This window comes from Ambystoma mexicanum, chromosome 5q (assembly GCF_040938575.1).
Source record: "Ambystoma mexicanum isolate Mex_15411 chromosome 5q, UKY_AmexF1_1, whole genome shotgun sequence".
Classification (NCBI taxonomy): Eukaryota; Metazoa; Chordata; class Amphibia; order Caudata; family Ambystomatidae; genus Ambystoma; species Ambystoma mexicanum.
The window spans coordinates 334,710,348-334,731,467 of record NC_090933.1 but is presented as its reverse complement, the minus strand read 5'-3'; the positions used below and the strand labels follow the sequence as shown (position 1 = coordinate 334,731,467).

The following is a 21,120-nucleotide window of genomic DNA, read 5'->3' as shown; positions in this document are numbered from 1 at the left end:
ACACCATCACAAATGAAATTATTGACCGTAGAGCTGACTGTTTCCCGAAAGCCCAACAAATATTCAAGTAATAATTACTAAAACAGACTTGCATGTACATTGTTCTCATGCATAGTCCTTGTGTATGGCCTACAACCCTCGTTGAATTTTACTGTTTAGTGGGTCAACAAGTGCGGCCGACAACAAAATGTTCAGTCTCAAACTGAAAAAGGGAAATACACTTTGTTGTTGTTAAAAAGTGGGTCAACATGACAAAGGGCTTAAGTGAACCTGGCTGGGAGTAGTATGGAATACAGTAAAATGCTAATTCCATGAAAAGCAGTTTAATAATAATAATAATAATAATAATAATAATAATAATAATAATAATAATAATAAGCTGCATTCTTAATCAGATTTTCTCTAAATTTGTGATTGTGCAGTGTGAATTACAGCGTGAATTACAGATTTGCACGGGAGGTGAAATAGGGCTGCATTCATGTCAAACACACACACAAATGAATGCAAAACTATAAGTATAATGATCTGGGGAGCAAAATGGCGTTTCGACCAAAATGTGCGTTTGTTATTTTCTCACAATGCAGCTATAGTAAGTTTAAAATGGCATCCAGTTCCAGGAAATGCTGATTCACCGTGTGATTTATGATGGCCTAGAAAAACATATTCTGTTCTGCTCCTCATATCCAAAGACGCATCTAAAGTTGCATTCGTTCAAGGCTCTGATAACAAGATGGCTGTCCAGTGCCTTGATTTAGATGTTCCAGAAATTTCCATAAGTAAGGAGCGGGTTGGTTGTATTCTCCTGGTAAATTACTATATTACACCAGTGCAGACATGTCGCAAGAGCTAGGGGTGTCTTTGTTGAAGAGGCTTGAGGTAAGCATTCTTTTAAATGATCCTTCATAGTCAAATATGATTTCTTTCGATGGACATTATTAGTTGATGAATTGGCAGAGGATGCATGAAAAGAATTTCCGGTGATTGAGTACGTGGACCTCAGACGTTTACTTTTCTTTACTGTGGAAAACAATTTCAGTATGTGCTTGCCTGTGTTTAGTGAATTTGTTCATTTTTGAAAATGGTTTGATTAGCTGGGGGCTAGCTTTCTTTGACCGTAATCCTACTCTCTGCGGCATGGGTGAATGCGCTTGAGCGACCTCGTCTCTTGGTGGCGCACACATTTTCCGTTGTGTTTTTCTGCACCAGAGAGCCATATTATTTCCATTACTGATTCTGAAAATCAGCACATTAATGTGAGTTGACGAAAGTACTATTTAAACCATGTCGCAAAACTGAGATAACTAGATCAATTCATTAATATTTGTCTGATAACATTTTTCAATTATAAAGTTATTTTGCATGAACGAGTTCAGGAGGGCTGTTGCCAGTCCTCGGTGATTCGCGAAGCCCAGTAGATTGTGAGTAGGCAAAGGAAAAGCACGGAGATGGGGCGTTCAGGGGGGGAAAACGCTATTTTTTGAAATTCACCCTTTTTCACAACATAAAACTCGCATTAAATATCTGAAAGAAAATCGGTATATTTTGCTGTTCTTTAATGTGAGTATAGATACAATGGCTAACGAATCCTCAGTTTGAGGCCAATGCAGTGTAACCCCATGGGGAGAGGCATACGGCTATACTGTGGAGAAGGGGGTTGGTGACCGGGTGAAAGTCAGAGGGCATGGATGCAGTACACAGAATTTCAATTCATGCTCACTTGTTCCCAGGTCATTAATGGCTCACTAAACCTGATGGAAACCCCGCGGCTCTGTGGAATGGAAAAAAGGTGTCCATTAACTTCGCAGTTCAACCATCTTATCGCCTTATATGTGCACATAGAGACAACCCCTAGCCAAAATGGCATCTTCCCATTGGATGGACCGACAGCGCATTATCCGTTCATCCCTTGAAGCAAATATTCCTGTTTCCAGAGCTCTGAAATGCTGCCTTTTATAAGCGAAACGGTGCTTCTTATAAGCTCAAACGTCAAGCTATTTATGTCAGGTTATATTGTAATCATACAGTATAAGAGTTGCAATGGACGGCTCCCAAAGTTAAGCATTCTAAAGTATGAGTGACACGTGGAAGAATAGTGAATTCAAACCTAGTATAGATAATTGAAGCTTTCCTTAAATAACTAATCCCACATCACTGTCTGTGCAGGAAGCAAACATGCATTAACAAAGCCACATTTTCGAGCTTCCCCCATTTTCATTGTCATGCTTATTTTTTAAATCGACACAGCGCAAGGGGTGGGGGTGGCTTGGCACCCCAGAAAATGACAGCAAGCACCTGAAGCTGCACCCCCTCCACACTGGCAAAGTTAGGAGCAATGCAGCGTTTACCCGTGGTTTGGCGGGTCTTCCCCCAGGTGAAATCAGTTGAGATCCTGAGATCCCTGGTGACGTGCCGATGAGGAGCTGAGGTCGCAGCGCTCCCCCGGAAGGAGATCTGCTGATGTGTGACTGAAGGCCATGGCGGCGTGAGAAGCAGAGGTCGGGTGAGGCAGTAGTCGTAATGGTGGGAGAGGTTTCACCCCCACCCCCCTGCTGCAGGCTGTGGTCCTTACCCCACTCCTTCCTGGGATGGAAGGCAAGAGAGGACTTATGGCCCTCCCCTGACTTTCATGAGCAGAGGATTCAGGGAAAAAAAGTCTTGCTGGGTTTTCTTTGATGTCCACTGTAAGAATGCAAATGTATTCTTCCTGCGCAAGTATATGCCAAATATTCCAACATAATTCCACTATCATGTTGGCTTTGCCAGTAATACCAAGCGAAACAACATAGGCATGCTAGATGTGTCAATCTATGCCAGTATTTCCAATTTTGCCAGAATTCACTTGGAAGAACTTCACTAGTTGGCTTTGCCTTTGATTGTAGCAATAATGCCATACAACTGTTAGAAAACATATCCATGCTGGCTGTGCCAATGCAGACCTTCCTTGCTATACTTCATAAAAGCACTCCACTCTGACATGGAAGTCAGGGTAAGAACATCTCAGGATGGTACTCTCTCCATGGCCTTTGATACCAAGAGAGGGCATAAGCAGGGTTGCCCACTGGCCCCCCTGCTTTACAATTTATATGCATCTGACCTAGCAGTGGCCCTTAGAGGTGTTCATAACTTCCCTCCTTATCATGCGAACAAAGCATTTCATTGCATTACACATGCAGATGACACGATCATCCTAGATCCAATGCCCATAGGCTTGCAACACTCGCTAGAGGCCCTGCATGTTTTTGCAAAAGAGCTGGGACTGAGCCCAATCCTACAAAAACAAAGATAATGATTGTGGGTAAAAGTGCGACGGGAGCAACTCCTTTCCACTGGAAGTTAGCTGGGGTACATTTGCAACAGGAGGAAGAGTACAAATACTTGGGAGTGAGCATTTGACCCAGAATGACTGCGGCACACGTACACCAATCCATAGATAGCAAAGCATGGAAGAAATGGCTGGCATTAAAGAGAACCATAGATCTTCATGCAGGGTGATCTGTGGAGGCTAAGATAAGAGCATGTAGGTGCGGTAGTGTCCCTTGTATTTTGTATGCTCTAGAGGTTTTTCCAATAAGATTAGCCAACTGGCTCCCTAAACTGGAGGCAAAGCTTTTGCGTTCCCTAGTGGAGCTACCTGTAATTGTCCCTGTAGAGGCCATACAGTTGGAGTTGGGCCTTCCTTCGTTGATGTCACTGGAGGCTGGCGGCTTGCAGGCTGTGGGCAAAAATACTGTTTAATGGGGGGGGGGTGGAGGTGACTCTACTGAATCTCACAGCCTTGCATGCTGGAAGCTTCTCCAAAAAGTGGCTGGTACAGTGAATTTGCCCAACTGGTATCCTCTCACTTTAATGAACTAAGCATAGATGCCCCTTCTCTCTCCTGGCAGGATTTTTACCTACTAAAGTTGGAACAGAAAACTAGACAACTGGACACGTTGCAAGCTGTCAACCACTTGGCTAAATTACGTCAATACGCAGAATATTCCCAACAGGGCTTTACGGTTGATGCTCTGAGGAGCTATTTAACAAAACTAAGTAGCCCTTCATTGACTAGGTTCATACTCGCTATGCGACTACATTTCCTCCCAGTGTTTGAAAAAAACAGGGTCATGGCTGGGCATACCAAGTCGAATGCCGGTTGTGCAGACTGTGCGGGCCCCATATTGAGACTCAAAGGCACATACTCACCAATTGTGCAGCACTGGAAGAGAAATTTAAAAAAGGCTACACAAAATGTAGGCTTGCGACAACAGACCAATTTTGGGCTATGATATTAGCAGCTGAATCCTTGGTGATAGCCTCGGCCGCTTATCATACTTGGCAAAAGGCAATGATTAAGATGAACATTTTAATTGTATGAATTAACTAAGTGAAATCAAATTTACTGAATGACTTTTTAGATTTAAGCTAACAATTTTAAGCAGTTGCCTTGCAACGAAATAGTGATTTTAATGTGTTATTTTATGAGATCATTGGGTCTAGGAAGTATCTGAATGATTGAATAATTTTAGTGTTTTTGAATGATTGTTTTTCTTGTTTTATTGTATCATGAACAATATGTAATGTGAAAGGTTGACAATGTTCTTCCAAATGCACAAAAAAAACCTAAAAAAAAAAGTAGCTTTGTGGAAATTATTCAATTGAGGGCAGCTGGAGAATTTATTACGCTGAACAGCTTCACGAAACTGGTCTGAGGATATTCGATCAAAGGGGTCCAAGCTATTTAGAATGTCTAAATCCTCCAGGTTAGGATGCTGATGAGAAACCATAGACTATTTGTTTCATTTTTTGGTAAAGAAAACTAGCACTGTTGATGATGAATATGGTGACAGTGGCAAGTCTGAGGTTGTTGTCATTACCCAGACTGCTGTCCGGATGCATGGCGTGGATATTAAGTGGTGCAGAAAGGGGCAAGTTCATTGTCAGACTGCCACTTGCAGAACATTGTGCTGCTAGTAAAAGTGCCATTCAATCACAGATAATGCTTATGTAAATTTGCACCATCTTCAGACTTGGCTTGTGGGTGTCTGGGTGTCTGGGGGACAACAGTGTCAGAGCAGATAACCCAAGAACCTTTCAAATGTGGAACTGCTGTGGGTGATACTCTCTTATTGAAATACTCTGTGTTTACAATTCAAACCATTTTTTTTTATTTGTTTATAGTTACATAGTAACTTTTACAAATGATTTCTTTGTGGTTTAAAAACAGCATAATTAATACAAGTTTTACATAACATATTTTCCTCCATACGAAATTCATATTTCCCACCTATTCAAACCATTCTTCCGCAAGATCTGACAACAATGAGCTAATCTGAGCTGATTGTTTGACTATTTATCCCGTCTCTGTAGAGTCTGTTTTTTTATTCTGGGTGGTGACAATTTTAGAGGAGAACCATTTCCCAGTAGATAACTTGCCGCAGCGCTCTGACAGCCAATTATCTGCTTCTTAAGGAAGATTGTAAGAGAAGTCTACATTTATAGTCTACCCCCAGTCCCTTTCTCTTGTCCCGATAGAGAGCGGCTGCTCAATGATCATCATGTTTACTGTAATTCAAAGAGAACTTTATTAGGAAATGTGACGTGCACCCTCTGGGAGCTCTTTGTGGCACTGCCAAGCTGGACGTTATGAATATTAAATAAAACACATGTGTTCACATTTAATTAAGTTTGTCTAGCTAAGCCAAAAACAGCTTAACACAAGCATTGGCACAGCCAGCAGTTTTCCCTGATGTTCACAACCATGTGTTGTGTCCCATACATATTCTGCTGCGTTTAAACTTGTTTATTGTATACCATTCGTAAAATGGATTGCACTTACTAACTCCATACTCAAAAACATTTAACAATTTGAATATATTTATTGGGAATAACAAAAGGACATGGTTACAACTGAAATAGAGAGGGGAAATATTTACAGAATGCATTTATTCTGCCTGCTATTAGTACAAGAAATGAGTACTGACTTATCAACAAGGAATATGGCTTTTTTTATTTTGTTGAAAATGACTTCACTCACTGATTAATGTAGTTTTGGCTATTGAATGGAACATTAAGTAATCCACACCTAATGCACTTGCTCTGTTTTGATTGTATTTGTGTTGCGGCTACTTAGGACTGTGTACCAGATCCCCCTCTTTTTTCTTGCTTGTATGTATGCATGAATGTGTGTATTTATGTATAATTGTATATATGATTGAGACTTATAAAATGCAAACCTAGCTGAAAAACAATGGAGCACTCTATTTCTATTTTCCGAAAGTATAAAGCGCAAAGGTCGCCCGAAGGCATCTTGGCGCTAAACAAACATCAGAAGAGGGCTGCAGAAAGAAACTAAAACAAGTCGGTCTTCAGAGCTCTCCTGAATGTCATACAGTCATCCATCCTCCAGAGGGAGAGAGGGAGCAAATTACATAATACTGAGACCGCCACAGAGCACCCACCCGGGTAAGCTTGAAACAAGGCACCTCGACCAGGAACAGCTTAGCGGAGTGCAGACAGCGGTGAGGCACATGCAATCTAATTTACACTGGCGATGTGCGGACCGGTCCCATGAAGTGCACAGAAAACCAGACACAGTGCCTTAAACTGAACTCACTTTCCTACTGGTAACCAATAGAGGTTTTGAAGAAAGGGGGAAATATGTGCGCTGTAAGGAGAAGGGGTCACTTTGCAAGCTGCAGGGTTATGGCGAATCTGCAGTTTTCAAATCAAATAGGCAGGCTGTGCGAGGAACAGAATATTGCAATAGTCCACGGAAGACACTGCATGGGAGGAAACCACCAGCACTTGTAAAGGCGGTGGCAAGAATGAATGTACCTTCCACAGCCTCTTCAATTTAAGGTAGCCTCTTGGCAGATAGCATTGATCTGGGCAGCCATAGATAGAGAGGAGGAGATTGTCACCCTAAGATCTTTCGGCAATAAAACAAAAGAGGGAAACCACCCAGCGCAGAACACCAGAAAAGAGGAGACCAAAGAGAAGCGGCCAGAGAGCATCCCACCACCAAAACCTCTGTCTTTTCCCCATTCAGTTTCAGACAATTGTAACACATCCCGCTTCCCACAGCTTCCAAGCATGACCTAAGCCTGTCAGCAGACTCTGGTGAGGTGTTAAATTCAGATGAAACAGCATCTGCCTGTCATCCGCTTAGGCATAACAAGTGAAGCCGTGGGAGGCGATGAGCTCCTTAAGAGGCGGGGCATACACATTGAACATAATCGAGGGCCTGGTAGAGCCCTGAGGAACACCACAGGGCAGTGCAATAGGGGTCGACTGAAATGGTGAGAAGGATAGAGATTGTGATTGGTCAGAAGGAAAAGAGGTGAACCAGGCCAACACTGCTACAGAGAGGCCAGCCCCAGTGAGGCAATTCAGCAGGACTGTATGGACAATGGTGATAAAAGTGGCAGACAGGTCAAGTAGTATCAATGCTCCTGTGTCACCCTGATCATGCAAATGAGCTAGTTCATCCACCACCGAGACCAGGACACCCTCTGTGCCAAGGCCAGGCCAGAATCCACACTGAGATGGATGAAAGAAAATAATTCTCCAAAAAAGCAGTGAGAAGTGTACATAGGGTCCTCACCCAGGGGCTTACAGGTAGAATGTTGGAGGTAACATATGACTTGAATAGGTAGGTGGAGCAGGGGAGGACACATTTCCAAATAGGAGAAATAGTACTCAGTTGAGTGCTCAGCGAATGAGGAGATGTTTCTTGAAGCGTGGGGTCCTGAAGTGTAAGACTCAGAGGGCCAGTCTTATCTACATTGGTAACTTTATCCAGTGATAGCAAGGGTAGCAGGAAGAAGCCTGTTTCCTAGCTGAACCCACTTACAATTCTTTGTTTTAAGTATGTCAGTGTTGGGGTTTCTAGTGGAGGATTGGCCTCCAGAGTTTTATCAGTCTCTCCACCAAGTAGGGAGGTGTTTTGGATGTGATTACTTTGTAGGTGATTTAGGCTGCCTTGAACACATTCTGAGCTTGAAGGGGATTGCAAATTCTTCATCCTGAATGATGGGGCTGATGTCTTATGATTAGGGATGCTGCAGCTAGGTGAGTGACATTCAGAGGGGCTAAGTAGTTAGTACTCATGCAAATAGGATGTTGCCTCTGCCCAGTTGTGAAACTACCAGGAATTGGACAACTGTTCATAAACTCGGGGAGGGATGAAATGCTTGACAACGCAGAGAAGGGCAAGCTGCTACCATGCTGTTTGGGTTTTCTTAGTGATGTGTGTTTTGAAGGACAGTTCACAGCCATTGGTAAAGGTGAGAGATTTTGCAATGGTGAGATTTGAGTCTTGAATCCATTCAGCATTAGGCATGCCAGCCAATTCTGGACATGAGCATTTTTTTGGCGAGGTTGCATACAATAATGTTTTTGGTCTTTGTCAGGTTGAATGTCAGGAAGGTGATTGACATCCAGGATTGGATGTGGACAGACTGTGCTTCATTTGATCGCTATTATGAATTAAATTAATCACTAGGTAAACCTGCATGTCATATGTGTTTTTAAGGGTTGAATATGAGAAGATACAGGATGGAGCCTTATGAAATTGCAAGAACATTCAGTAGTGCTTCATGGTCAAGCATATTCCTGGACAAACTCTCTTACAACAAACCCATATCACACAATCTTCGGCTAATTTTCCAAGTACAAACCTCAGAGGAACAGTCTCAGACAGTTTTCAGAGGGATGGGAGGCTGATGCTGAAGGCAGGATTAAGATATGTACGGTAGATGTCATTAATTGTAGTACAGTTAAGGTAGTTGTAGGAAGAAGGGTAGGGATAGGTTGTGAATAACTGGGACACATTCAGATATTGGGATTTATGGTTTGTTTTGCTTATGCAGAGCTGTCATACACATTCAGCGATTTGGTGTGGGAGAACAACACAAGTGTAATCATCAGCAATTGGGGTGAGGGGGTGACACACAAGTTAGTATCCTGCTCTTTAAGTTAGAGGACAAGTCATATGCCATCGGGTGACACATGAGGAGCTGGAGTAGCAGTGAAACCCTAAGGGACAGCTTGGGGGAGAAGCATGTAAGCCAGATTATGCTAAGAGGGAGGAGTACACATTAAGAAGGTTGGTGGCACATCAATCAGGGCACGTGCCACTAGTTAAGACTTTGGGGGAGGAGTGGGAGGACCAGGGGATATGTGATGGGAGCTTGTGTGAGGAACATACTCACCATACATTGTTCAGTCTAGCATCAGGGATTCAAGGAGGTTGCTGACATAACCGTCTCTTTAACCAAGTTAGCAAGGCACAAGCCATCTGGTGACACTTCAGCAGAGGTGTTGGCAGAGAAAGAAATTGATGAGGGCAGTTTGTACCAGAGGAATGGTCCCCTGACATTGTTGGGAGGGAGAAGCAGAGATTCAGAAGGTAGATGACAGACATTTGGACACCATTGGACAATGTGTCAGCACCAAAATGAGCATGAGGCATGGGGAAATGTAATGCATATAGTCTTTTCACTCTGGTATCAGCACTTGCTGTGTGCACTGTGAAGGTCAGAATTGCACATGGTCATTTGAAAGTCTGAATAAACTCATGTTCCACACCCGTCAATAGTCTCTGTGGGGTACTTGTGGGAGTCCAAGAACCCACATTTTAGAACAAATGTGATTAAGTGGCTTCAAGAAAATGACTGATAGCCCAGCCACACAACCTAGTTGACCTAGCAAACAAATTGGACTTTTTGACCTTTGTGCGCGACCCGCACGTGCACTGCACTTTGACTACCTATTGTATTGAATATTCATTTGTAATGCATATGTATTACCTGCTGTGTTCGTACTAATCTGCATTGTTGCCTTTGTAACCTATGCAACTATAAGTAACTTGTAAGCTAAAAGAGGAGGCTGCAAATAAACTTCCATTCACTAACTCATTGGCTGAAGGGGGAGGTGAACGGATCTACCAAATATCGACAAAGAAAAACTAAAGGAGTACATAAACAGCTGGAGGAGACTAAGAATCTCAGGTCTCTAACTCTGCCACCCCCACCTACTGGGTCAGATAGTAAATATGACCAGTAGCCAGATTGTCCAGATCATGAGCTTATTCCATGACCCAGAAAATCTGGCCACTGCCCAGGGCCACAGGTTACACCTCAGTCATCAAAGGTATATCACTATTTTTTGTATATACATTATGGCACATTTGCAAAACCACGCTTTCAGATCCATGCCAATGCTCCTTACACAAGTTTGCTGGAAATCCACCCATGTTTTATTTTTTCAAAAGTGTGAAATGTATGCACATACAATAGTCATATAACCTAGCCCCCACTTGACAAAATCCATTCAGACTTTAAGAAAAACATTCATATCTAGATCTATAATCTTTTTACAAAACTTTGTGTAGATTCGTCAAATGGCACCGCATTTATAAGCCTTTACAATATTTTGGGACCCCCCGATAATTTTTTCCCCTTTTGACAAAATCCCACCAAACTTTACAAAAACATCTGTGTGGTATCAGGTAATATTATCCCCATATATATGGTCGCCGTAAATAATATTGCCGGGAAAAAGTCGTGGTGATATTATTTGGGTGACCATATATATGGGGATAGGGGCAGCGGGGGTTGTGGGGGTGTCCCCCGCTCCCCATCAAGAAAAAAAAAGGTTTGGGAGTTGCCGGGGTGTCCCCCGCATGTTCCATGCAATAATGTCCCTACAAAAAAAGGCAATTTTTTGGTGATTTTTTTGCATGGCGATATTTTTGCGGGGACATTATTACATGGAACCATTTGTATCTACATTTATACTCTTTTTGCAAACCTTTGTGTAAATTCGTCAAATGGCATCACATGTATAAGCCTTTACAATATTTTGGCATCCCCCTCTTATTTTGCCACCTCTTGACAAAATCCCACCATACTTCGCAAAAACATGTATATCTAGATCTATTATCAGTTTGCCAATTTAAGTGTAGATTCGTCAAATGGGACCTCATTTATAAGACTTTACATTATTTTCGGACCCCCCCTCTAATTTTGCCCCCTCTTGAACGAATCCCACCAAACTTTGCAAACTAATTCAGAATCGGGTCAAGAATATAATTGCAAACTTCCATGCATTTTCATGGTGCCAAAGTTATAACTTATCCAAGAACCGCTTTTCAGAGGTGTACGTGAACTTCACAGGACTGTTTGGGAACATCCTGACTGTTTGCTGACTTTTATGGCAAAAAACACATATTTTTTTGCTTCTTGCAGCCATATCCCATCCCATCCTCATCACCCCTCACCTCCCCAGAGATTATTTGATAAGTTTGACAGGTGAAATGTTGTGTTTTTAATATGTTTTCACTGCGATGTCCGAGGACACTGTCCCCTGTCCTCGAATCCAAGATGGCAGGCGTTTCCAAAAATCTGACGCACTTCACGCTTTTCACCATCCAATCAGTGGGCATGTCCGATGTCCTCAGACACCATGTTGCCTTCTAAGCCAATCGGAGTCCTATCCTTGGATCGAACAGGGAAGTGAGTCTGCGTACCAGACCCAGATATCACTAATTTCTTTGGACCTACTTTTTGGTTGTTTTAAAAAAAACTACTCGACAGATTTCCACCAAATTTACAAAACCACAGCTCCTGCTGCACATTTTGTGAAAATCCATCCAGCGGTTTGGGCTGTAGGAATGAGAAAAGTTTTTCTCCATTCAGTCTACGGAAAAAAAAAGAAATTTTGGGACCCCCTATAACTTTGCCCCCCTTGACGAAACCTCACCAAACGTATGAGCAGGCCATAAACTTTCTTTGCAAAGCTTGGTGAGGATTTGTCCAGGGGGAGCGAAGTTATAAGCTGCCCAAAAAGTGCTCTTACCAGACGTCCTTAGCGGGTCCCGCGAGCAGACCTTGTAATGAGGCAGTAGAGGGTTAACGGGGCTGGCAGCTCTACCGGCGCCGTTAACCCTCTACCGCCAGGGTTGCAATGACCCCATAGTCTTTTTATCATGGTAACTTACTTTAGCTTTTCAAGCAAGTCTAAAACATGGGGGTAGCGTCCTACAAATTAGACATCCAATTGATCACATATGGTTTCCTTATCTTACCAAAGAGAGATAGGCTGGTGTTCAGAGAAATGAAGTTCTGGTCAATGGCTGCCTTGCTGTTTAATATCGTTCACCTAATTTGCCTCCTACCGATCAGTGGAAAGAGACATTTACTTAATGTACTTCCCTCTGTTCAGAATTGCTGCAGACCATCTAGTTACATCCCAGTGAGAATCAAGCATCTTACCCCCATCTGGCAGGTCTCCATTCCTGGGAATCGCTTAACCAAATGCCCTTCCAAGGTGTCTGCTAGTGGAATGATGCAAAGGAAGACACTGAGGGCCTCATCACAAGTTGAGTGGAGCGGTAGAAATGGGCGGTAGCGCTATTAGTTGGGCGCAAAGCTCAGAGCTGGAGGTAAATCTGCCGACTTTCCACCCATTTTCAGTGAAATCACTGCAGCTCTAATAGCGCTGAAAATGACCCATTGGGTCCAGTGCATCCAATATAAATGGGGGCTTACTGCCCCACCACAACTCGGGATCTGGCTCTAATAGTGCCGGACTGAGTTGCAGTAATGCTATTTGTGTTGGGCAGTGTCTCGGCGGATTTACAGCCGGGATACCGTCCACTTGTGATGAGGCTCAAAGAGAGGAAACTCTTTGATCTAGAGATGGCCGGTGCTGGGGAAGTTAAGAATATCTTGGGAGCAAGTGACACAGAAAATGCACATTCTGTCATTTTGAAATATCTCATGCTTTCATTCTGTCTAACCCACATGACGTCCTGCAGACCTAGACCTATGACAAATGCATTAGATGAAGGAATCACTCAAATAAAAAGTTCCAATGATTGGCTCCAAGTAGAGGGCATGGAAATACACTCATTACCTGTTAAGACTCAAGTACACATGGAGTGATGTCCATTCAGTTTGGTGCATAGTTGTCGGAGCTGTTGACATTTTATGAAAATAGTGACACATGTGTACCTCAACTGCCTCTAAGGAACACATAGACTTCTGCTGGATGAAGAGAAGCTTCTCCAGCTGAGAAGTTAGTACTTAGCACACACATATAAGAGTCCTGCGTGTGGCTTTAGACATCTTCCTTGACTTTCAAAGAACAGAATGGGACCCCAATAACTTAAGAGAACCTGATTTGGACCCTGCATTGTTCTAGCATCCAAGTGACTTTCCCCTGCAAACCCCTGTTGTTCAGTTTTGCAACCTTTCAACCAAGAAGAGTTTGAGCATTTTTGGGACAATGAGACACACTTGGACCCCTGGTAGAGCTGTGTGGCATTTCATGCAACTGGCTGCCTTCTGAGCTCTTAGCCGCTCATAACATCAAGATTCCTGGCCTGAATCTTCCATATCTGATGCAGAGAGAGACACCAAGAAGCCTGCTTTATGCTCTTGAGCGAGCCTAAAAGACTTAGTGAACTTGTGAATTTGGTGCCCTCTCCTGTTAATTCCTAGCTACCTTTACCTTTACTGGTTAGGTCACATTTTCCTACCTTACCCAAAAACATTTTAATGTAATCCTTTCTGTTTTGTGTTTTCACTGTTAACTTCTTGCTTGCCTGCAAGTTTTGCTATTGCATTACAAAAAGCACTACACACATTATGTGGGTGATTACCTTACAGGGGGCATTTCTAGTTGTAGTGTATTTATTAGTGCTTTAGTAAATAAAACCTACGTAAAGAATCCTGCTTGTAGGTTTCTTTTGATGTGTGCTTATTGTACTGTTGTTTGGAGGATTCCACTGCTATGAAGAGTGTAGCTAGCCGTTTTCCCATGCTATCAATAGAGAAGCAAAGGCGGTATACTATTCTTGTTTGATCTGTTTTCTGAATTAAATGAATTCGAATGAAATACCATTGAGATGAGTTGTGGTGCCAATTTGGGCATAGCAAACTAAATCCTTTGCGCTCCCTTGTAATTGCTTTGAATGCGCACTAGTTTAAGTATACATACATGTAAAGGAAGCACGAAAAAACCTCCCCCATTTTTCCAACTCTGACAACACTGGCTGTAATTTATTGTGAAATAGTCTTACATTAAACGTCCATTGAACTATGCCATTTTGGTGGACTTGTTTAGCTTTGCTCTGCAAAATAATAGGAGGCCTCGGGGTGTTATTGGGAAAAGGTGGGAGGCCCACCAAAACATGATAAGTTTATGTGCAGGCTGGAAAAAATCCACTTCTGGTTCTAGGTGGTTTGTGGTGGGGACACTGGGGTATATAGTTTATCTGTAGGTTAGACCCCAACATCTATTAAATGAGACACGTGCAAGGATGAATTAGAAGCTGACGGGGGGCTAGGGGTGAGATAGAGCTAAAGATGTGGGTAGTAGGGGTAGGCTGAGAGATACTCACGTTAACAACTCCCATCAGTCCTTGCCAGTGTAGGCAATTGTGAAGGGTGATGACAGTTGTAGTCTAAAACATCTGATCAAGGAAAAACAATGTTCACAGTGACTGAATTAGCATTCATGGAAAGATACTGTACATTGCAGATAGGGCGCTTCTGACCTTCTTCTATGTCTCTTAAAACTGCGAATAAGAGTTTCATCTACTGTATATACTATGCACTGTCTGGTCAGAGTGGCAGAATGAGGGGGTTGCTTATCAGAATGAGCCCAACACATAGGGAGACACCTGTATGAGCATCCAAAGTGAGAACTACTAACAGGCGTCTTATTAGTAGCTACAACAGTAACATTGAGTGGTTCACGCAATTCATATGCATGATCATTTTGAAGCATAACCAAAAAGACAGTGAATATCTTGAAAAAGGCAAAACCTGAAAGAGTGGCCTGTAAGAGGGTACTCTTAGGTAGTATACACAGGTAGTATGTCCAAGGGGCTCTGCCATCATGGCATCTTAAGAAAGCCCATCCAAATGTTCAAGTCATAGGGGGTCATTACGAGTGAGGATTTTGCTGATAAATAAGGACATTAAACATTTAAGGGAATGAGATGAAGTTCTCCTTAAAATCTTCTCGCGGTGCTGAGCACCAGCCTGTAAATGTGGAGCTCAAGTGCAATCTCACGGCAGTCACGAGGAAGGCACCTTAACATTGCAGCTCTGTGGAAGGCCAGTGGGCCTCATTACGAATGTGGCGGTAAGGCAACAATGGCGCCGGTAGTGCTACTGGTGCTGTTGATACCATACTGCCACATTACGAGTTCTGCTTGCGGGTGCAGCTCTGCACGCCTGGCCTGACCAGGCGTGCAGAGTGGCACCCGCAAGCAGAACACATGATTGCACTGGCACCGTTATAAACGGTGCCGGTGCAACCATGCTCCCCACCCCCATTCTGCCCTATGGGGATCGGGAGCCCGGCCATACTGGCACCCGCAAATGGGCAATTACCAGCCCATTGAACTCGTAATGGGTCGGTAATGGCCCATTCACGGGTGCCGGTGCCGGTAGCGAGTTTGGCGGTAGCTGTACACTTATTAAGGGCAATGCTACTGCAAAACTCGTAATGAGGCCCAGCGTGTTTACATCTTGAAAGCATACTGCGTTGAGTCCGTTATTGTAACTACTTTCATTCTTGTTGGCAGGGTGAGCCTGAACTTTGTTCATGGCTGCGCCCTGCCCTCTTCGTAGTAAACAGTTCAGGCTTTGGACCTGTGTTTATCAGAAGACCTAGCCCTGTCTAAAGTGTCATCCATTGGTATGTCTGCTGAAGGAGAAGCGATGGATGTAAATATCAGCTCCAGCTGGCACTGCCCCTTACCGGTCCCGCAAGCACTTCAATAGAGTTGCATACCCCCATTGTTGCTTGCAGAGCAGGGTCACTGTAAATGCTGATTTCTAAAACACTGTCTTTTTCACTAAACTTGTTCCAGCCTCGATTTTGCGTGTGTCTTCGGATTTCGGATTGCCGGTCTCGACCAGTGACATATTGGATGAAGAGTTGCTTTCCTGCATTCACACAGTCAGTACTCCTGCATCTTTGCCCATTACGGTTCCTAACCTTGTTCCCGTTCAACCTTCCTACATTGCTCTTGAGCAGGCTATCATTGGACACATGAGCATGTCCACGTCATCACTGCCTCATAAGTCAACCTTTTTACCCTTTCATCAGCCAGATGCTTCACTTCAGTATGGCGTTATTGAAAGTATAAATACTGCTGCGGCTGAGGTGCCGGCCATTTTGACTCCTGCTCTTCAACATCTACTGCACTCTTTAGAAGTATCCCTGGCATTATTAATTGAGTTCAAGGAATGTTCATCCTCCTAATCATATGTCTCAACTCTCCCAGAATTTGAAGAAGGGGTTTCAGGCAAACACAAATAAAGCCAACTCCCTGGTGCCCCTTCTCGGGTCCCTGAAGTCGTCTAGATCAGGCAGATTTACACAGTCCACGATAAACAGTGCGCTCAGTAGTTGTGACCATTGAGACTAAGGACTATTTCATGATGCTATAGGAACATAGTTTATTTTTTATAAATTATGGTGATAACATACACAAATCAAAAAAACGAATTACTTATGCACACTTACATATGTGAAAAACTAATACTAACACAGCACAAATGTGCACACTTCTGTATGTAAATAATCAACAACAACCAACTGGTCTGAATAAAGATGATGAAATGCAGGTGTTCTTATGAGTAATCATTAAGATGTTTTAACATAGCATATTATGGTGAATGGGATAATTCAAGCAAATGCACCCAGGATATAGTACATGGATATTCTATCTGATGGCATACAATATACATAATATAATGTGGTACAAAACATGAACATGTTTTATTTTGTGTTGACACGTGATGTTTAATAACTGACTAATGGCACGAAGGTTGAACAAACTCAGATCCACTCGGACAATTTGACAATTGTGACCCAACAGTGCCATATATATGTGTTTTCATATAGAGAGGTGACAAATGGCAAATGATACAATGCCTGAAGTGATGTTCGTAATAGGATGCATCATAGATCATACAGTGGATTCACTAGATGAATGCACAATGACATTATTAGAGCACATAAAAAAGGATACACATTTAAAAAAATGTGACAATGAAGGTTTCATGAATATGGTGTATAAATACCTTTTAGTGAATTTTTGCAATAAAGCAAATCTGCTCAGATCTATTACCTTCATGATTACAGTGACCATGCATATGACCTGGACACCACAATGTGTATCAGTAGTCATCACTGATGAGGAGTTGAAATACATATGACTTAAGACATAATGGTCAATTCTACGTAATGGTAAGCATGCCCCTCAATCAATGGGGAAGGATATGGTGCGGCAACACTTGACAGCTGCAAGCGATAAATACATAATTGTGTCACCGGCATGTGACATCATGATATCATCAAGTCCATGACGCACAATACACAAATAAGGAGTTTCAAGATGGTGGCAGCCTCCAAAACGCACAGACTATTGCGTCATTGTATAACAAACAACCCCTGGAATAGCGGGTAAGATCTTGCAGGATTCTCTGCCTGTAATGCTTTGTTGAACTACTAGGGGATATCCTCAGCTCTATTTATTTATGTTTTGCAGCGGAACCATGAAAGAGTGTGCTGTTGCCCAGGATATAAGGGGCGAATCAATGTTAAATGAAGATTTCAGAAATTCTGAATGACCAAAGATCACAAAAGTGGATGGATGAGTCTATAGCTCATAGGTAAATATCAGAGTAAAATTTCTGAGATGTATATACAGTACCATGCTCTAATAATTTTACCTAACAAAATTCTGATGCAAATATATTTTTTTCGCAGATTAAATATCTCCAATTACTTATCTTCAAACAATACTAAGGAAGAGTTGAAGCCAATTGGTAAATATCACATGAGACAGATACAGGCATCACTATAAAGTGAAGCTCTAATGAATGCATATAATAACCTTTAATATATGCATCCATTTTCTACAGATCATCCAAGATCAATATTCACTTTTCTGAACACGCTATCAATGAACATATGGGCGTTACAATAAATACAATCCACAAATGGATGATGCCATGAGATAATCTTTACCAGAATCATGCTTGTTTTCTTTTTGAAATTATCAAGTGTGAGAATCCAGTCACTGATCAGGATTCAATTGATGTACACCGGGGATGTCCATAAGCATGAAAATGTCTTACAAATACATTATGCATATTGAGTTTTTTTAAAAAGAGTATGATCAAGAAGCACATGTCAAGCACAGATCATATTTTAACCCTATTAGGGTCTATGCAACCAAGGATATAGACAACAGAGAATTTGAATACATTACCACTGTCATTTTAATATATGTTAAACTAATTTGAAGATATTTCTGTATCCACTCATTTTCTTCCTTTTCTTTTTAATGTATTTGTCTCAGGTGGATGAACAAATTGTAAAACTTATGTTACCAATCCGTATGTATTTATTGCTAATTTGATTTAGAATAGAAATACTCTGTATAGCCTAGAGGAAAACAGGTGTGTTGGTGAAACATATGCACGTGCACCCGTTGGTTGTTGTTGGCTATTTACATACAGAAGTTTGCATAATTGTGCTTCATTAGTCTATTTACATGCGAAAGTGTGCACATTTGTGCTACATTAGTTTCTGTTTTTTTTTTTTTTTACATACGTAAGTGTGCATTGCCCTTACTCTCAATGGTAACAACTACTGAGAGCACGGATGTGGGGGATACACTTTCTCTAATCATTTTATAGACTCTTTGGGTGTTACAGTTCCTTCCCAGTTAGTTGCAGACAGTAGCCACCAACAGATCTACAATTGATCTAACTATAAGGAAGTATACCTTAAAGTATGCATGGTTGGTGCAGCAAACCCAAACACTGCCACTTCACATTAAAATGGGCATGAAGTCCAACTTTGTTCTTAGAATGGTGGGGTGCAGTCAGCAGTCGCAGGAGGTGATTTGAATATGAAGTCTGAGTTTGAGTCTGTGCCTGAGTGTGTATCTGAGTGGGAGCCTGATCCTGAGCCTGGTCCTGAATCTGCTGTACAAATTAACCTGGGTGCTTTGGTTCCTGAACTTCATTCAAGGTACCTGGGGCAGTTACAATGTCAAAGGCAGGAACTTGCAAGAACAGCTTCCAAGAATAAACATAACATTGTGCATGGGGACAGTGCTGCAGCTTCCTGTCTATTAATTCCAGGGGCTGCCAAACCGCTACTTTGTGAGGAGTCTATAGCGGGAAACACAAGTGAATTTACCAATGCTGTCCCCTCTGAAAGACCTTCTCTGGAGGTTCTAGAGCAATTGATTGTTTGTATGATGAGAATTGCCAGGACGATGTGCCTCCGGCTTATCAAGCTGCTGCTGCTCTGAGCCTCGCTATTTCGAAGCTTCTGCTGCCCCTGTTTGGGTGTGGGCAGAGCCCGGATATGCCATTGAGGGACAGGGAAAGTGGAAAGGTGGCCAATTATACCCCTGATCAATAGGTATGTCTTTGCCCAGAAATGGTGGGAACTATTCGAGAAGCGGTCCCCAGTGGCATCTCTGAGACAGAACCACCTGCACTTTCTTGTCTAATCAGTAAAAGCCATTCCCTCCACTCAACTGTGCACTCTTTTGAGGCCTCCTTTTTGGAGGTCCATCGTATCTCGACTCAGCAAGTAGAGGGTAACGTCTCTGGCCTGCTCTCTCCCATATCTGTTTATGGGTAATCCCCAAGGAACATAGAAAGGGTGGTTGAAGTAGTTAAAGCTCAGGAAAATGCAAGAAATAAAGCTCTGGCATGTCTGGATAAGTGCATAGAGATTATGGAATGGCTCATGAAAAGCACTATCGGATACATTGACTGCATTCCGGTGAGGCAAAAATTCACACATTAAATGTCAGACAAAGCGTGTCAAATGCTGGTTCAAGGAGCTCAAGTCGTTTTTGTTAATTCTAGGGGTGGATGATCTCTCTTTTAGGGTTTTCTCTATGTGTCATATACTCTCTGACTGCGTGTATTGCAGGGGGTTTAGCCTCTCTTTTGGCTTTGCAAATCCATATATTATACAATTGGGCCTCATTACAAGTTTGGCAGTAGCTGTTAGGCAGAATTGCATGCAGTACCCTCTGGGACCACCATAAACAATTAGGACTACAGGTGTAAGCAAGACCAACCTTTGGTATAAGTCTGTACCACACAGTTTGTTGGTAGCGAGCTGAACAGCCAGGCTTATCTCAAGAATGAATGTGAGTAGTACAAGTAGTTACACAGAGGACTTTCAATCACAGTGGTTCAAGTAGACACTTATACTCAAGGTTTCTTGGTAAAGCACTTATTAATTTATTTACACAATCATGTATAATACATTTCACTAGAAGAAGACAACTTAATATTATAGACCAATACACTTCAATACAAAACTCTACGTTTTTGAGACAGTTTGAGCTCCCCTGAAAAAGGAGCAACATGGCAGTTCATGTACTTAGCAGTGAGCAAAAAGGACAAAAGTAAGTAGAATAGATCATATATACTTTCTAGGCAGTGCAAATAGTTTCAGTTCACCAGAATAGTTACATTTAAGTCAATAGGCAGGGCCAAAATCAATGGGCTAGTGTTCTGGATAGGAAAGAGCAGTTCTGATATCAAAAGTTCCCAGAATTGGTTAAGGCGGAAAAGAATCATTTGTGGGGACACAAGCTGATTAGGCCTGCAAGTTGGGAAAGTTTCACAAACTTTCTCTGCGAGAGTGGCGATCTCTCAATCGGGTTGGCACAGTACCTTGGTATGAAGAAAACAAATGTTGCTGAAGTCGTGGCTCCTGACAGTTGCTGCAGATCTAGCTGTTCCTGAGCCTCAGTCGTGGGGACAAGAGGGAGGACATCGGGGGACTCCTGCACCGCACGGGATCATTGAAGAAAGCAAACAAAATGGAGTCACTTCAGTTCCAGTAGCTGTAGATTCAAGAACACAAACTGGTGTCCCTCCCCCTGGTTAAACCTAACCAGCCTTGAGAATGGTATGCAGGTGTTTTATGAGTTGATTGGTCTCACCAACTCAAAGGAAGAAGCCGTCCTTGAAGGAGCTCCTCTGTCGAATGGAGTTTGGCAATTCAAACCTGCAGCAGGGCTTCATTGGGCAAACCAACGGTCCAGTGGTTGCAGCAGCCGTCCTC

General features: G+C 42.5%; 1 protein-coding gene across 2 annotated transcripts in view; it reads left to right on the top strand.

Annotated features, from left to right (window-relative positions):
- The first annotated feature begins 805 nt into the window (after positions 1–805).
- MC2R (melanocortin 2 receptor) overlaps positions 806–21,120 on the top strand; it is a 310,324-nt gene continuing 290,009 nt past the window's right edge. The window contains exon 1 of one of the 2 annotated variants that reach the window (XM_069622330.1): positions 806–876. The gene's annotated coding sequence lies outside the window, so the exon portion shown is untranslated. The remainder of the gene's footprint in view (positions 877–21,120) is intronic. The other variant, XM_069622331.1, reaches the window with a different exon arrangement.